Source organism: Apteryx rowi, unplaced genomic scaffold (genome assembly GCF_003343035.1).
Source record: "Apteryx rowi isolate R43461 unplaced genomic scaffold, aptRow1 scaffold_68, whole genome shotgun sequence".
Classification (NCBI taxonomy): Eukaryota; Metazoa; Chordata; class Aves; order Apterygiformes; family Apterygidae; genus Apteryx; species Apteryx rowi.
The window spans coordinates 432,636-450,092 of NW_020450960.1; the positions used below are offsets into that span (position 1 = coordinate 432,636).

General features: G+C 42.9%; 1 protein-coding gene across 1 annotated transcript in view; it reads left to right on the forward strand.

Moving 5' to 3' along the window:
* Positions 1-17,457, forward strand: part of FHL3 (four and a half LIM domains 3) — a 31,707-nt gene that overhangs the window by 538 nt on the left and 13,712 nt on the right. The gene's annotated exons all lie outside the window — the stretch shown is intronic.

Sequence of the window (17,457 nt, forward strand, 5' to 3'; positions counted from 1 at the left end):
GGGCCGCCCGTAGGGGCCGCGCCGCGGGGCCCCGCGCGAGCCGCGTCCGCGGCGTTGTCTGAGGAGGAAGGGTGGGAACTGGGCATCCTGGGGGAACCGGCTCGGGTTTACTGGGTCACTAACCAAGACGTAAACTCGCTTGGACAGCTGGATCGAAGTACAGTTTATGTCATTTTCTGAAAGAAAAAAATTTGGCGCCATAGTCTCTTTTCCAGACTGTAAAGTTGTAATCCTTAAATTGTATTTTATTAAGCAACCTCTAAAACTTTATCCAAGCAATAAACTCAGAAGCAAAGTTAAAACAAATGCTCAAACCTAGTATAGAGAAGTTTTCAACACCTTCCAAATGGTTGCTTTATGTCCAAAGAGTCCTAGGAGAGGGATGGATTAAGATTACTCAAAGCCTTTTTTTTGTTTTTTTTGTTAGAGGATGACTCAAGTCACAGTTGGAATCTTACTTCTTTAAGAAATAGCTCAGTGGCTTTTCAAAATGTTCTTTACTGTACATGGTTTAGTTTTACATTGTTATATAGTTTCTTTCAGATAATGTTTTCTTTCTTGGTTTTTAGTTTTCTAAGTATTTTGTACATGTGGTTATATTAATCGCTTTCCCCATTCCATGAGATTTCATGGAAATGCTGGATATACTTTATGGTTAGCCTAGCTGAAGCATATTAGGAGGAGTTACTTCGCACTTACTGAAAGCTGAATAGGTGGGATGTGAGGGTGGTTACCTATCTTCACTGTGTAGGCTTTGATACTGAGGTGTCTCTATTTAGATTTGAATTTAATCTGTTCATTGTCTCCCTCTTTTGAAAATCATAAAGAAATATTGACAATTTGGAAAACCTATCATAGGAGCATAGGGAAGGCCGTCCTGGACTGGGCCAAAGGTCTGATGAGCTGCACAGGCCACTGGTGAATGGCTAGGGAAGAGTGCTGGGAGAAGGTTGTATGTACAGATACTTTTCTGACTCCTCTACCAAGCTTTTGAAATCTGTGGCTTTTCCAGCTGCTACCAATATGTGATTGTCAAATATTCCATTACTGTTCACTTTTTGAGAACCATTTTCTTGGATATTTCCTCTGAAGCCTCTGGTATTTAAAAATCTGTTTTTGACTTGAGTAATATTTTTCTGGTGTTTACAGAGGTGTTGAGGCTGCCTCATTTCCCTGATCTGCTTTGTCAAGAGATGGTTTAGCTTCCTGAAAGACAGGCTATCATCAGTATGGCAGGAAAGGGGAAATCTGTCATTTCTTCTGTCTTATTTTTGTGCCATTCCTTCCTTTTTATAGGATGGAGACCACATGGCTGCCTCTTCCTCTGCAGTTACTTCTGTAACTTTTCTTGAAATAGGTGCAGAGTTGCTGGCATTAGTTTAATTCTTACCTAGCTAGGGCTGTAATTTTGAATACTTTTAAGGTTGGCATAGTGTTAACAGACAAAAATACAGGCAATATTGTTAGTAGCTGTGTGCCCAGAAGTGGATGCTTCACAGCAAGAAGTATGATTTGGACCAAGAACTCCTTAAGCCTGTATGTAGGGGATTGTGGGGACATACTAAAGGTAAGGTGGTGTTTGGGACGACCCAGAATTCCCCTCCAGGAAGCCCTGTGGGAAGTTCCTTGGTCCTCATCTTCTGGGGTATCACTGTCTCTGTGTTAGATGTTTTTGAGGTGCCTCTTTTGGAGGAGAATTTGGACATTCCTGAATGTTGCATCTCCCCTGCCTTCAGAATAGCATCCAAAGAGCTGAGAAGTGACTAGCGTGCTGAGGATCAGGTTGGTTCCTTGGCCTTTGGGAGGATGGTAGGTCATTGCCCTTCCCTCTGCAGGGCTTGCAGCCATCTGCAGCACGTCTTCTGTCAGCTCTGCTTCCTGTTTACATTGCAGTTTGTTTTAGAACAGACTCTGAAAAGTCATGCTGACAGAGGACGTGGCCAGCACTTGGGTGGCTCAGCTCTCTGAGGCTGTCATAGGTAGAGAGGGCAGGAATCTTTCTTCTGGCCCATGTCATTGTATCTGCCCTGCTCACACATCCTTTTTTCTGTAGAATGGGATCTTTGTGTGGCTATAGACAACGCTCACTGGTCAATAGATTTCAAAAGGATATTAGAATATTATATATATTTAGCTCGGTGATGCTCAGGGGTTCACTTCTGTCTTGAAGCTGCTAGGTCTGAAACCCTTAACTGACAGAGTCAGGAAAAACTTCTCTGCAGGCAGGTTACTGAAATTCCCAATGCACCACCTTTGGAAGCATTTGGTTCAGTTTGCAGCCAGGGCTCGCTTATTCTACTGCTTGTTCTACTAGGCGAGATGCTTTCTACTGTGTGTTCCTAATTGCAGCTCAGCTGATGCTGTTATGTGGCCTGCTGCTTCCTGCAATACCAACAGGAAAACAGAGTAAGTTGATTCCTCTTTAGGCTCAAGTGATTCCTTTTCCCCTGGGGAAAGGGCTTTTGTGGTAATCACAACATTGATGCACGAGACTTCCATGGTGGCCTGCTGGGGTTCTGGTCTGTGTTTGTGGGATTTGCACTGTGCCCAGCTTGCATAAGGTCATGCTTGAAGAACCCTAACTGCATCAGCAGCCTCAGAAGAGAGATGAATGTAACCCTGTTTGCCTCTGCCTCACCCTTCATGTCAGAAAGTTTCCATAGACAGTTATTTACAGAAAATTGGGGACTGACTGACTGGCTGTGTCTGAATAGAAGTCAGGCTTCTTCACTGGGACAGTGGCCTCGTAATTGCTCCAGTAAGGAAGCCGTTCCTCCTTTGGTGTTCAGTATCCCTGATCAACATCTGTTCTTGGATTGCCAGTGCCCTTGATGGAGCATCTAGCTCGATCTGGCAAGAAGGTGCAAGTGGCACTTGCTGTTCTCCTGTCCAGTGTTCTTGTCTAGAATGCAATCTACTACCCCTCGTTCTTTGTGGGACTTGGACTATTTCTGCTGGTGTAAGTGTGATTTTGAGGCTCAAAGTGAAAAAATTCAGAGAGAAATTGAAAATGTTTTGCCTGATGATGTTATCAGAACAAATTTAAGTGTTTAAAAAAAAAAAGTAAAGAAAGGAAAAAAACCAGCTATAACAGTAGCCACCAGCTGCATCTAGGAAAGGGAAAATTCCAGTTGTTAGGGGGCACAGAGAAAAACTCTTACCGTGATTATTTAATCTCATATTGTTACCAAGAGTTTTAGCAGTTTAGAATTACTTTTAAAGGACAGGACATTTTAAGTGTGAGGGTTGAGACTTTGCAAGCAAAGGGGTTCAGCTGCGCATGCTCTGTTGCTTTCGGTAGGATTTATGTCCCATAGCCAGATTTGACAGCTCTGACTGTGCTCTGTGAAGCAGCTGCCATGAAGCTGCTGCAGTGTACTTAGCTCTGTGGTCCTTCCAGACACAGGAGGTGGCATTTCCCACAGTGACTGATATGTAGTTACTAGACTTTATCCATGAAGAAGTAGTGTATCTTTAGCTACAGCTGGAAGGAAAAATGCTGCATTCTGGGGAGGTATAGTTGCTGAGAAAAGTTCTTGGTCTTTGTTTCTTCTCTTCCTTCCGTTTTGCATTGGCTTTGCCAGGTGTGAAATAGAATTGTCAGCAGTTTACAAGGAGGGGGGAGTGTCAGTTTTCCTGTTGAAAAAAATATCAAGGGTCTAATTGCGAAAGGAAAGGGAAAACTGAAGAATGCCACACAGCTTCCACCTTCCTGTATTTCATCCTAGCAGAATTGCCTCTGCTTGGTGACTCACTTTGTGTCTGTTGATGTTTGCTAAATGGAGAACAGTTTTAACAAATGATTCTGCCTTTACTCAATAGGAGCCCTCTGAGATGATGATATTACTCTATAGGAAACCAGAAAGGCATGGCTATTAAGAGTAAGCTAATAGTTTTAAAATTCTTAATCAAGAGTTATTTAGAAATGTGTTAACATGGCATACAAATAGCAATGGAATAAAGATCGTGAAATTTCTGTTCTTGTCCTTAGTACAATCTCACTTTGACTTTATTTGTCTGTGGTCATCTGACTGTTAACGTTAACTCTCATCATTTCTGATCTGCCTCTGAATATATCACTGTAGATTGTCCCAATTTTGCAAGTTGCATTGTTCTTTTATTGTAAAGTGTTTTGAGCTTCTCCTATACAAAAATAATTCTTCTTAAATCAGCACCATGGATAAATATTAAGAAATTCTTGACCCTCCTAACTGGAGTCACTGCTGGACAAAAGCTTGTTTTAATGCTTATGCCCAACCTGCCCAGTGCCAGTTCTGTTCAGGAATACAAGTCAGCTTCCAGGACCAAAGCTAGGGGCTGATGCCAAGGACAAAATCTTCACTGCTTCAGTCTTCCTAACTTAGTTTTGAAAGTCTAAGCTGTAGGCCAGAGGAATGTGCTATATCCAACCCGGAGCTGTTAGCAGCCCCAAAACTCATAAATCCAGTGAGCAGAGATGTCAGTACAGGTGACTGAACAGCTGGAGTTGTTCTCTCTACACACAAGAGGGAAAGGGATCTCTGAATAGCTCAAGGAAATACTCAGTGTTGATGGAACTGCTGCAGCTCTGCTTCCCGAGTGCTTCCTTCACCACATGTTACACTTGACCCTGCCAGTACTAAACGCCAATAGGAGTCAAGTCATTGTCCCCAGTGGCAGATTAAACTGCTTTGCCATTGTTGAGAGTCCAAGATTTTCCTCTCTCACCCTGGTTAAATGACTGCTTGGATGTGCAGCCAAAGTATACATGAGCTAATAAAAAAAACTGTAGAGATAACAGATACTGAATAGCTGTTATGGGCTAAACAGTCATGCTGTAGCACAAAGATGTGTGGTTTTTGCTTGCTTGTTTTCAGCTTTAGTTTTTGTAGCTCAGTTACTTGAAAACAAGGTGATGTAGATCAGGTATAACTAACTTTCTACTGCCATAGGGAAACTATATGTATATATATGCTTTGAAGAAGAAAGCGGTCTCTTGAGCTGCTGAGGATCTAGTGCCTGTGTTAAAGGATATTTTGCACAAACTCCAGGCTAGCACTTCCTCAACTGAGACCTGGTAATGCTGTGGCAGTCTGTGCAGCTTTGGAATACTTTGCTGTGTTTCCCAACAGTCCATTTCCTTGTTGACAAAAAGTACTTTATCAATTGACTTTTTCACTTATTCAGTACACAGCCTTTGAAGCTCATTGCTGTAAGATAACATTGAGATCAGTAGTCTGGGAGGGTTTGTAAAGAGATGAGATGTCTACATGCATATCAGGAGTGCTTAGGCTTACAGTAAAGGAAGGGATGAGTTTTTGGAGAGGATCAAAAATCTTTCAGTGTGTGAAAGCACTATGGAGTGATTGGTGTTGGAAACTCCCTGTATTCCTGTGATGCATGGAGTAGTGCTGTTGAGTACTGTGTTATTAAAGGCTGTGGTACTGAAGTGAATAGCTGGATAGATAGTGTAATTGTTTAGATATACATCTGTCATAAGTGCTCCTATGTTGCTAGCATACATAATCGCTATTTGTCTGAAGTTGGCTGAACTGCCCAAGTCCTTTTACAGTGTCTTTCTTTGCTTTTCTTTTTCTGTGGGCTGGGTTGGCATGGCCTTATGTCCCGGTGAGTTCATGGTCTCTCACGCTGTGTCCTTCAGCTGCTTCTGTGGCAGAATGGTAAGCAGCTGATCAAAAGGTTGTAGAGAGACTGAAGGCTGAGAGTGTGAGATGACATTAAAGGATTAAAGGCTGCCGGGCAATAATTACCATAAACGATGAAGACAAGTCCAGATCTAGGAACAGTTTTTCCTCTTTCATCCTAAGCCAGTCAGGACTCATGCTGACAGCACACCTGGAAATGAGGTAATTGAATACTCTGCCCACATTGTTCAGATTAGTTAGGGCTTGGGCACAGGCACAGCATATGTTTTCTCTGCTCCTGGGCAACCTTTGTTCTTCTGCAGCCAGGAAGTCTTACTGAAGAACTGAGACAAGCCAGGGTGCTTCTCTTCCTTTCCTGGGAAAGATACCCCTCAGCCACCTGTGGTGTGACTTTCCTGAGAAATACCTTTCCAGATGTGGAGATCTTGCTACTATTGAAGTGCGAATAGGAAATACTTCTAGTGCTGCCTGAACATGTTATGTAGGTCAATTGCAAAGACGATGGCAACATTAATCAGAAAAGGAGTTGGAAGAGGGGGAAACTCGCTGGATTGCACCTTGACATCCCCTGCTAAGGCAGGATTTTTCTCTGCCAGCACAGAAGTGCAGCTGGAGATCACACTTTCTCCTGTGCTCCCAGTATGATCCTGTAACTATGAGTAGCTGGACTGGAAATAGAAGACCTCAGACAAAAGTCTTCCCTTTGTCCTGCTCTACAGAGATAGTGAGGTCTCTTCTTTGTCCCTCTGGAAGACAGGCTGCATCAAAATAATTGCTCTAACTGCTTCCATTTTGGGTGAATGAGCCTCCAGAAGATGCTTTTGTGGAGGCACAGTCATCACATTTTTGTGGCGACTGCTCACTGGTGGAGTGCTAGCACAAACAGCTCAGATGATTTTCCCACCAGGTAATCGACACACAGTTGGTGCACAGCAGCAGCTCAGAGAGCACCAGGAGTGCAAGGAAAGCCAACAGGCCGAGCATTCTAGGCCTGGGTGTTTGGCTGAAGGAATGTCAGTGATGGTGGGAAACATCCTAAAAATGTCCCTCATCTGGGCAGGGCTTCACTGAGCACTCAATTTCCCTTCCCAGAGGAAGCAGCCTGAATTTACCTGTTGCTCTGTAGAGACCTGTAGGCTAAAACAAATTATTCTTACACAGTAGAAAACATTGGAACCTGCTTTAACTGATAAAGCAATTTGCCAGCTTTTAGCCTCAAGGTCCCTAATCCCTAAGGGCTTTCCAGCGTAATGACTTGAGTTGGTTTCCCAGAAAGATTCTCTTGGATATGTGCTGTTGGTGATATGCTGGCTCATTACTGGCCTTTTTATTTTTTCAAGAGCCAGCTCTTGTTAGCTTCGTTCTCACAGTATTGTTTTCTTTCTAGAACAAGCTTTTGCTGGCTCTTCCAAACTATCACATGGGAATTGCTTACTAGCTTAGGGGTTTTTTGTTTTGTTTTGACCCAAAGCTGTGCTTTGCTCCCCTCTGTAACACTGCCAACATCATTTCCAGTCTCTTTTAAGCATATGTTTTGCAATAATACATAAACTCTTGGCTCCAAATAACTGCCTTACAGAGAGATTAGTATCTTTAACAAAGGAATTGAGAAGCTAATAGTGAGAACAAAAGCAGTATCTTGAGAGTCTGTAAGACTATCCTGACCTTTCCCACTGGTCTCAGCTTAGATTTTTGCATCTAGCTAGCAGATGGCAGACATCAGGGTGGACTTCAGTCAGTTTACATAGTCCTCTGCCCAGTCACTGTGTTTGCTGGAAATGTGCTCTGCACGTTGTTGCCATCTGGGCTTGAGTGTACTATTCTTGTAATCTCCAGGGAGCCTTCTCTAGCAGAGCTCAGCTCTGATGGAAGTCCTCTTTGGCTGACCTTGCATTAGGGCAAGTATTAGCAATGTGGATTTTTGAGATTTGACAGCAGCATTCTTCATAAGAAGAAAACTGGCTTGGGAAATGTTTTGTCATGACTGGGAAAGGAAGGTATGCCACTTGCCAGCTGGGTTTTCTGGGTATCCAGCTGGGTGCCCGGTATTAAACTGGATACTGAGGAGATCAGTATTAATGCTTTCAAAACTCCAGGAGAATGTGCTGTAGAAATGCAAAGGCTTTCACAAAGCCAGCTGAAGAATTACCTTTGCTTTAGATGGGAAAATGTTGATGTATAGCTGGGAAGGAAATTGTGCAAGGCCATTCAGCAAATTAGCAGCAGAGGTGGACATATACCCCGTATCTTATGATATTAAAAAGCTCCTCCTTGGTTTGCATCAATGTGTTTCTGTGGGGCTGTGTCTCATCTACAGAAGTTAGGACTGATGGTTAGAGAATTGGCATCTTTGGTAGTGACATTTCTCTCAATTAGTGCATTGCTCACTGGAGTTGCAGGTGAGTTGAGAGAAGTTTCAGCTGCTCCATGTGTTTTGGAGTTTGTTGCTTGTTAGTGCTTGTGACTATTATATATGAGTACACAGATTTCAGCATTTCCCTAGTACTAAATAGGGTTTAAATGTGTTTACTGAGTTCTTGGCTACAAAGCTTTGTGGCATAATAGCAGAAGTGTGTAAAGTTGATGCTGTGGTGCTTGTTGGACCATCTACACCTACATTTCTATCCTCATTGCTTCTTCCTTTGCACTGCCATAATGTCATGGATCTGGAGGGTGTAAATTGCAAGAGAAGTTGTGCAAAATGACTTTGAGGCGGTTTTTGCTTGTGAATCTGTGTTGTTGTCCTTGTAAATACAAAATCTGATGTAGCAGACTAAAAATAGTCATCAGAATAGATTCTCTGTAAATGTTTTCTGATCCCCCTGAATTGTGATTAAAAAACTTGTATTCGGATGGCTCCTGTCATGCAGGCAGAATGAGGGCTCCAAGTGGCATGAATAACTGCCCTTGGCAGCACTATTTACCAGAGAAGTAACTAAGTTGGGTCCTGTATGTTCTGACCTGCTCAAGTCACAGGTCATCTATTTGCACCGGCTACTGCAGTGTGCAGTAGGATCTCCTGCATTACTTTTTAAAGCCTTCTATATGCAGGGACAAAAAATAGATCAGAAGACTCTCACATATGCCATGAAGATCTTTTCCTGACCTGTGTGCTGCACAGCCACCTTTTCCTCCCAGCTCTTTCCAGCCAGCCTCATCTCCCTGTGCTGTTCCAAGGATTTTGCCTTTGTTTTTTACGAGTGAGCCTGAGGTTGTGGTGGTCCCATCTGCTGATCCTTTGGTAGGGCAGGTAGTTGGGATATGTTGAATCCGGAGCTAAGACTCTGGGAATTGCAAGGGAGCTGACTAACAAGTGACAGCTTAAAGAAGGAGGCCAGAGTCAGATTTGGGGGTCCTGACAGTAGGCAGAATCTGTATCTGAACCTGAGTGAATTGCCTGCTTTTCAGAGAAGGTGAACACTGACTTTGCCTGAAATCAAAAGGAAGGATGCAGGTGCTTAGCATCCCTGAAACTGAGATGCCAAACTACAGGCTGCCAATAAATAAATAAAAAGCTGACCTCTGTTCCCAGGCTGTAACTTGCTCTGGCTTGGAAATAAAACATCTCAGATGTGGAAGGATATGTCCCTGCTTGAGCAGCTCATCCTGTGCGCTGCCGTCCTCCAGGGAGCAGGGTGGTTATGTTCCCATTTTCACGGTGCATCTCTTCAGATGCACTCAGAGAGCTGTGTTCACTTTTTAAATCACAATGCTTCATACTTCTGACATTTCTATGCTGGATTGCTAAGTACTGAAGTTACATGTGTTTGTCCTCTGTTTCCTCCTGCCTGATCCAGTCCATCCTTAGTGAAAAGTCTCACTCTTTCCTCAGCCTCTTGAGCTCTCCTGTTGTACACTGATTGGAGTGTACTTCAGGTTACTTTTGATGCAAACTCCTAGGAGAATGTGTGGCTGTCCCAAAAAGGCTTCTCTCCAAGTTTGTCCTGCTACAGCTGTGTCCCTTTGTTTCTCAGGCGTAAAGGGCGCCTGCCTTTTGCACGCTGTCTCCAGCTTAGCCGGCCAGCCCTCATTCAGCCACACTCTTAGGAAATCTTAGTGGAGAGTTAGACCTGGCAGATGGAGGCCTGTTACCTCACTCCACAAAAATGCTTTGTTATTGAGAAAATGGAAACTGTCTGAGGTTTGGGAGCTGAATAGGATCATTGGTGTCTGTTTTAACCGCAGTTTGGTCGCGGCTGCTGAACGTTCCCCTAGCCGAGCATTCCCTCTTTCTACACCCATAATCTTCAAGTCATCGGAGAGCTGCAACGATTTAACTCATTAGCTGAGCGAATGCTGAATACTGTTGCATACTCTGCAGAAACTTCACTAAAACCTCAGCATCTTCCAGCAAAAGAAAAATGGCTAGCCAAGAAATAACCCTTTGCAAACTGTTGCCCGGAAGAGTGAGTCCCTACAGATATTAAGCCAAGTTCAACACTTTTATGGTCTCAGTTGTTCCCCCTGTTTACTCTGATTTTTTTTTTTTTTTAGAAAGTTTATTAGATTATGCAGGAACTTCTTGGAGAGAAAGGAGTATGCATGGGGTTTTGTTTTGTAATCCTTTAGCACAGGCATCTGAATCCCAGTTCTGAAGAGAAACTTCTGTTAATCAGTAAATTTAAAAGCAAGTTTCATCAGTTTCCTGAGCACTTGAGTTCGGGAGGATAGGAGAAAGAGAATGAAAACAGGGATTCAACTATTTGCAAGCTAGTTTTCATATTGCTGTGAATGACTTGGGTTAGTCTATACCAGTTCACAAAAGAGCATTAACCCAAATACAAGCCTTGTTTTAGTTAACAGATATTTGTATGCATTTGTGAAACTATGATATCTGATACCTCCTGCTGAGAAGATTGCATAAGCATTATTCACCAAGCACCCTAGCAGAACTGAGAGCAGTGTTAGCTTTCTGGAAGTAAAATGAACACTTTATTTATGTATTTTTAAACTAATGAATCTTAGCAGGCCAAATGAATGTCTTCCAGCTGCTACAGATGTTTTACATGAATAAATATTTTAGTGCATAGAAAACCCTAGAATATTGGAACCACAAGATTATAGATATTTAATTATTACCCTGTAATGTAAATATGGCCTTGATATTTTGGATTTATTTATCCAAATTTCAAGTGCTCACACAGAAACCCCTCAACGCATTCAGCTCTTAGTTTGTTATCTGGGAAGAAGAGTGATTATTCAGCATCTTCTACAAGTGCCTTTGAATATGAGAGTGGGTTTTAGTAACAGTAATTTGCTTAACTGGGGAAATAATCCCAGCTGTTCCAGGCAGAACCCAAGATCAGTGTTTTGGCTGTAATGAACTGTTTCCGTTCTAGACCCCTACTCTCTGTGGGTTTACAGTGTGACCATAAAAATCCTTTCCAGGCTGAGCTCTGGCTCCTGAGGTCTTTGGAGAGGGTTGTTTTTTTTTAATATGAAATGCAAATTGTAAAAACAGTTGGCAGTTGATTTGCAACCCATATCTTATCAGTTTAAAGACCATTCTGGACATGTGTTGTTCCTGTAACCCTAAAGCAACCTGATTTTTTTTGAACAATCCAAGCCCACAGGATTTCCTTCATGTGAGTGTATTAGAAGTTGGGTAACTTCTGTCGTAGTTCAGTCAGTGGCTGCAGATCATGCCGTTTGCTACTAAAACAGCATATATATTAACTTAGTACTGCTATGGAAAAATGTTCTGGGTTTTCAGGCTCAGAAGAAGTTGAATAATAATATAACATGTCTAACTGAAAGGCCTGACTTCAACGTGGTTGAAGACAAAATATCCCTCTGAGGTCTACAGCTGATGGTGGTATTCCTAGATGTTGCCTAGGATGCTAGGATTGTGAAGAAACAAAAAAAGCAGATCCTGAACTGTCTTTGAGTGCAAGAACTACTTCTGAGACTCATGATCCCAAGTACTAGTCTAAACTACTGATGTTTGTCAGGCTTTTGATCTTGCCTTGGAATTCTACCACCCTAATTTAAGAAAAAATGGCTTTTTTACTCTTCAGAACTTATACAGTTTGAACAGAGGGATAACTCTTGGTGTTTCACTATTCCAGTGCCATCTTCTGGGTCATCTTGCTCATTTTTAAAGCCCCAAGTTTAATTACCAGGACTGTCTAGCAAAGACACAGTGTTATTTGGACAAAAGATCTGGAATGCAGAGTAACTGCACAGGACTGTGTCCATCTGTCTCTCCCTCTCCTTTTCGCCTGTGTTTCACAAGGAGTTTGGTCTGTGGAATGCATTTGGACATGGGTCTATAACATGCATTAGTGGACTTTGCGGTTTCCAGGTAGATTGGGATAGATGTTCCATCTCAGAAGGGGAGAGAAGCTTTCCAGCTTAATCACTGGACAGGACTCAGATCTTGGTTTTATTTTTAGCTCTACCAGGCATGCCTTGTGCCAAAACCTTCCGGGGTGCGGGTCCCAGTAGGGGGGTAAAATAATTCCCTGCCCTGCTGGTGCTGTGAGGGTAAATAATGTTTTTGCTGGTGACATCTAGCAGGGAATGGAGGAAGCAGTAATCCTGTGAAAGGTACAGGATTTCAGGTCTGTTTAACTCTGGAAACTAAGCACTCTTCCACTAATGGTCTTGCACTGGATCATCACATATGTTTGTGTTATCTGCAATAGGGAGACAGGGAGTTAAACTACATTCCATTTAAGGACACTAATATTTAGTTCGTATACTGGAGTGAGGATTAGGTAATTTCACCTGCCCCTTTTCTCAGCATGTGGAAATTTTTACATAGAAAAGCCAGCAATGAAATTTTAAGGTATTTCACTGACTATCCTTAACTCAGTGAACACTTTGATGCCAAGAAAATTGCTGTAATATCTCATTCAGAGTGTTCTGGATTATGTAGAGTAATAGTGGTACTTACCAAGGAGTCATTAATAGCGAAAAGTACACAATGTGTTGCATGGAACTCGGCCAAGAGAAGTTTTCTCTTGTATTTCTCCACCCTACACAAACGTCATGTAAGTCACAGGAAGATTAAATCTGGCCCCCTGAGCTTGTATCGAAGTCTTGCATGCGTTGCTTTTGGAGACCCTGAAGAGTTGTGTGTGGAAAACCACAAATGCACTTCAAGTTGGTAAAGGTGTTGGACCATGCGCACGGATTATATCATGCTTCATGCTCTGTGGAACAATGACTCAACTAAGGAATGGTCAAATCTGTGCTTTCAGATCTTTTCTAGTTTTGAGTTTTAATTTGGAAGAAGATGCAGAACTGGAACTCTGAGTAAGAGGGGAAGGGGGCAGTTCAAAAATTTTGAATAAATGGACCCCAAGTAGATCATTCTGTTTCAATAACACTAATCCTTTCCAGTGGAAATCAATGAAAGTTCTGCTGCTGCCTTCATTAGCACCTGACTTGGTAGGTAAGGCTAATAATGATGTTTATTAGCATTTAACTTTCTGTTATGAGTCTTGCTTGTTTGTTCTTTTCTGTTGCCATGACATTGAGGGGCAAAAAGGTTTCAGAAGTCTACTATATCTGACAAAATTGGAATCTGAGATTCTTATGTTTCTTATGAAAATTTAGAGTAACTTTAATTGTAAGAGTCCAATTTCCAGCCACAAGTAATGAAATCTGAACCTCTGTAGGAAATGCAATCCCTGTGCTGAGGTCAGTCTCTGGTTTATGATGTGACTGCTTTTGTTTCTGGGCAAGCACTTGAGTGTTTTGCTAGTGAAGTGATGATTTACTAGTGAGAGGCTCTTGTGTGTCACACCTGCTGTAACTGACTCCGCTGAGTCCTCGGGAGAGCCAGTCTTGCATTGGCTTCGGGTATTGCTGCTGCCATTGAGACCACATTGGGTTGTACGCTGATCCAGGGCATTCAGCAATGCAAGGTAACAGTTAGAGAACTGGTCTAAGTTTTTGTTTGTGGGGATTTGCTGGTTTGGGACAAACAGTCTGCAAATAAAACATTTTTGTTTTGATCAGTTGGGAGAACAGAGAGGAGGTGTCAGGGTAGTGGTGTTTCCTTGTTGAAGCGCAGCCCACGATCCTCCAGCTGCCCAAGCGTGCAAACAGCTTTGGGAGCTCTTTYGTCTCGTCAGAGCACCCTGCTGTGCCTTCCCTTTCTAGCGCTGGTACAGCCGCGCTTTCTTGGGAAGGATGCAAGCTGCTGCTGTTGCTTTCAGTGAATGAGCGTGGAACAACTTCACTGCAGCTAAGAAATCGGGCATTTTTTCTTATCCTCTGCTTCAGGGGCTGAAACATCAGCTCTTCCTGGTCTTTACCTTAAAGTCTGGGTTAGAGGGCCCTCTGTTACTTAAAACCCTGGCTGTTCTGTTCTTTTGGTATCTTGGCAAATCTCTGCATAAATCTCAGATTTGTGTGAGAGGATGAGGTGCTGAAAATGAGCCACAGGCCTGGGTCAGGGGCTTTCTAATGTTGTTGTTTCTTCTCTGTTTATGTAGGGTGCTTCCTTTCTGTAAAGGAGCAGTTTTCATCTCTTCTTGAGTTTTTAGGCACAGGCAGCACATGTGCTTCCCCGTGCTGCCTGCCAGCAGCATTGCTAGGTGTTTGCATGGCCCAGATTCGAGTGCAGTCAGTGTGCAAGCAGTAGCGCTGCAGGGGCATAAGTTTTGGAAACCTCATGTTTAGCTGTGTGACATGAAGGCATTCACACTTAACTTTATGAGCATTTGTGCCCATTTGTAATAGCCATTCTGCTTAGTCTTGTGGATGTGGTGATGGTCTTCCTCTTTATAGGTACCAAAGATTCTGTATCTCAAAGTATTGCAGCAGAGCATGGCAGAAATTGGAAGGCATGTTGCTTCTTGCAAATCTTTTTAGTCCTCACAAGGACTTGCTTCTTAGATTTTATGTAAAATGTATGATGATTTTAACTGATGGCTTCTCTTATTTAGAATGTGCAATATTTAAGAGTAATTTAAAAGGATGTCAGTGAGAAATGCTCTAACAAGGAGCCTGACTTGTGGATAACTAACTCTGTATGGTTAAAGTAAATGATACCTGGGGACCAGCTCATCAAGCCAAGACAGCATCAGCCACATGAGGTGGAAACTTGGCAAGGCAGTGTTTAAAAGACAAGACTGTCTTCCTGCTTTCCAGGATCCCCTGCCAGTCTCCTTTCGGCAGTTTCTTGCACTCGCAAGGCTCAGCTATGCTGCCCTTGTAGAGTTACCTTTTTTCAGAACGGCTGCAGCTGGCACACACAGCATCTCCCAGGCAACAGATGATCTTAGTTTTGTTTCAGACCACAAGCAAGCAGTTCTCGGGATGGTAACCTGAGACAATCAGTCTTTGCCAGGATTCAATCCTTCCCCAGATTTAGAAGGTGCTGATATGCTGGGAGTTAGAGTTGTAATTGCCTTTCCTTGCAAGGGACACCAGCAGCTGTAAAAAGTCCTTTAGACAGAGACTGTACTTCTCACGCAGGTAGCCAGCACACAGGTGCCCGCAGTTACTGATTAGACAGCAGGAGAGGCTGCTGGCAAGAACATGTGGCACACGAGTGACATTTTTGTGTCTCCTCTGCCACCTCGTACCCAGCACTTGCTTTGCTCTGCTGATTTTGCATGCCAGAACAGCCTTGAAAGGCACAAAAGTGCCAGGGCTGTGACTGTAGGTTGTCTTCACAGTTGGTATATCTGGTTATATGCGAGAAACTAACTGCAAATGCTTGAGTTTGGGAGACAAAGAATCAAATCAAAAAGGGCATATTTTGATCAAATTTAGGGGGGTAAAAGAAATCTTTGCTCTTTAAATAATAGGCGTGCATTAAATAAAATGTCTGATTTATGTGTCTTTGCTTGCTCCTGTAAGTAAAAGCTGCTTTGTTTATAAAAACTGAAGTTGAGCAGACCCTTAATCAGCAAAAGAGCTGCCAGGCTTTCTGGAGAAGACAGTTAATAAGGGATTGGGCTCCAACCAAGCAGGTTCGCTTTTCAGCATGCAAGCGCAAAGCACGTGCACTGCAGCTGCATCCTTCCCATTCTGCCTGTCCACAATGCCAAGCGCATGCTTSTTTAGAAGCAAGCTTGAAGCAGCCCCTTGAATGCCTTTCTGTGCAAAACAGAGGTGTAATGCTGTACGTACCTTTTATCCAGGGACTACAAAAGGCTTTGTAAACACTGGCTTAAATTATATATCACCTCTGAAATAAGAATGGTTTCATCCTCCATTTAAAAAAAACAACTGCCTCTGAGGGGGAAGGAATAGTAAAAACTATAGCATATGGCTTGAATTGTAAGAAAAGTTTAGGGAAACAGAGCAGAATTCCTTCATTTTGCAGTGAGTTCTGTACGGAGATGTGTAGACCCCAAAACCTAGCAACTAGAGCAGTCTGATTATTTTTTTTCTGCATGGAGGCTGTGATGTCTATTTGAATTGCATGATCTTGGTGTGCTGAGTGGATCTAAGATGAAGGTAAATTGGCCTGAGTGTGCAGTTAGTCATTTCCTGTCATGCTTTCAGCGTTTGAATTCCAGTGTACTAGATATGACCTTCACTGCATGGGGCAAAGAGATTTTGAAACAGTATTGCCGGAGTCCTCCATTTGTACATTCAAATAAGCAGTTAGGCATTTATATGGCTATGGGCCAACTTTGCTGGTTTATGTGGGCATAAATCAATTCAGTCCGAAATTAAACTTTTATTACTAGATTATAATCCTCACAACGTATTTACTCTGTGGGACTCCCTTTTTCTTTTCGTAATATCAAGGATATTATGTTGATCTTACCAGGTTTCTGCCCTGGGAGTATTTGGCAATTCTCTGTGGACATCTTAGGCTCTGTGTAAGGAACAGAACTGTCTTTTGAGTTTGGGGCATGAATGTGTTTTCCCCTGTCCAGTCTTTGTGGGTGTATGTTTGCTTCCCAGAGAATACTGACTTCATGAAGGGGGCCCTGTTCCTCGTGAGCGACTGTGATCACGCTGGCGTGGTGTTCAAAGGCTATAGTATGCAGACAAGAAAAACATGCTACAACAGGCAGATAAAGTGAGGCACTGTATGTACCAATTTGTAGTTGTGTGTGCATGTATATATACTCTCTTCATGGCTTTCTTGGTGGAACCTCATCCAGTGGTTCCTTCCCACTCCTTTTCTTGTCCATCACTTTATACTGACACGGACAAAGAAGGTTCACCTATAAATTAATCCATTTCTAAGCAACGGGCATTTGACTTTCCAGATTAGCTTCTACACAGACTTGGTGTGAAACTTGGGGCCTGGAGGCCAGCCACTGCCCATTAATTTGCTTCATACGGTTGATGGCTATCTTTAGAGTTTGTTTTTTGTTTTTTGGGGGTTTTTTTGCATTACTGTTTGTTGCCAGTAGCATGATGATTAATGTACGGTCTGCGCAAGATGTCTGAAATGCCTATTCAGCCTTGCGCAAGTAACAAGTTCCTCATTCTGGCCCAATTTTCTAGTTGAAAAAGGAAAGCTAAGGAAGTTCATGAGTTTGATGTTGGCTTACTGCCATGATATGATTTGTCACACCCCTTCACTGATGGCATTTTTGCTAGTACTTTTGAGGCCCAGATAGTACAAGCAGATAGGAATTAAGCATGTTCGCGCGTTGAGAATTTCGTGTGAGGTGCTGGTAAGGTCTGACACTGGCAGCCTCTTTGTGATGGCCCCTGGAAGTGCCGCTGCTGAGCCTGCGCTTTGCCCGCTGGTGCATATCACGCACGAGCAGCGAGCCTTGGTGCCTTAAACCCTGCGGTGTTCTTTCCTTCTCTGAGTTGTCGCAAAGCGACTTCCTCTTGGAATCAGAGCACAGGGAGTTTCATGACTGAAATTAGCATTGAC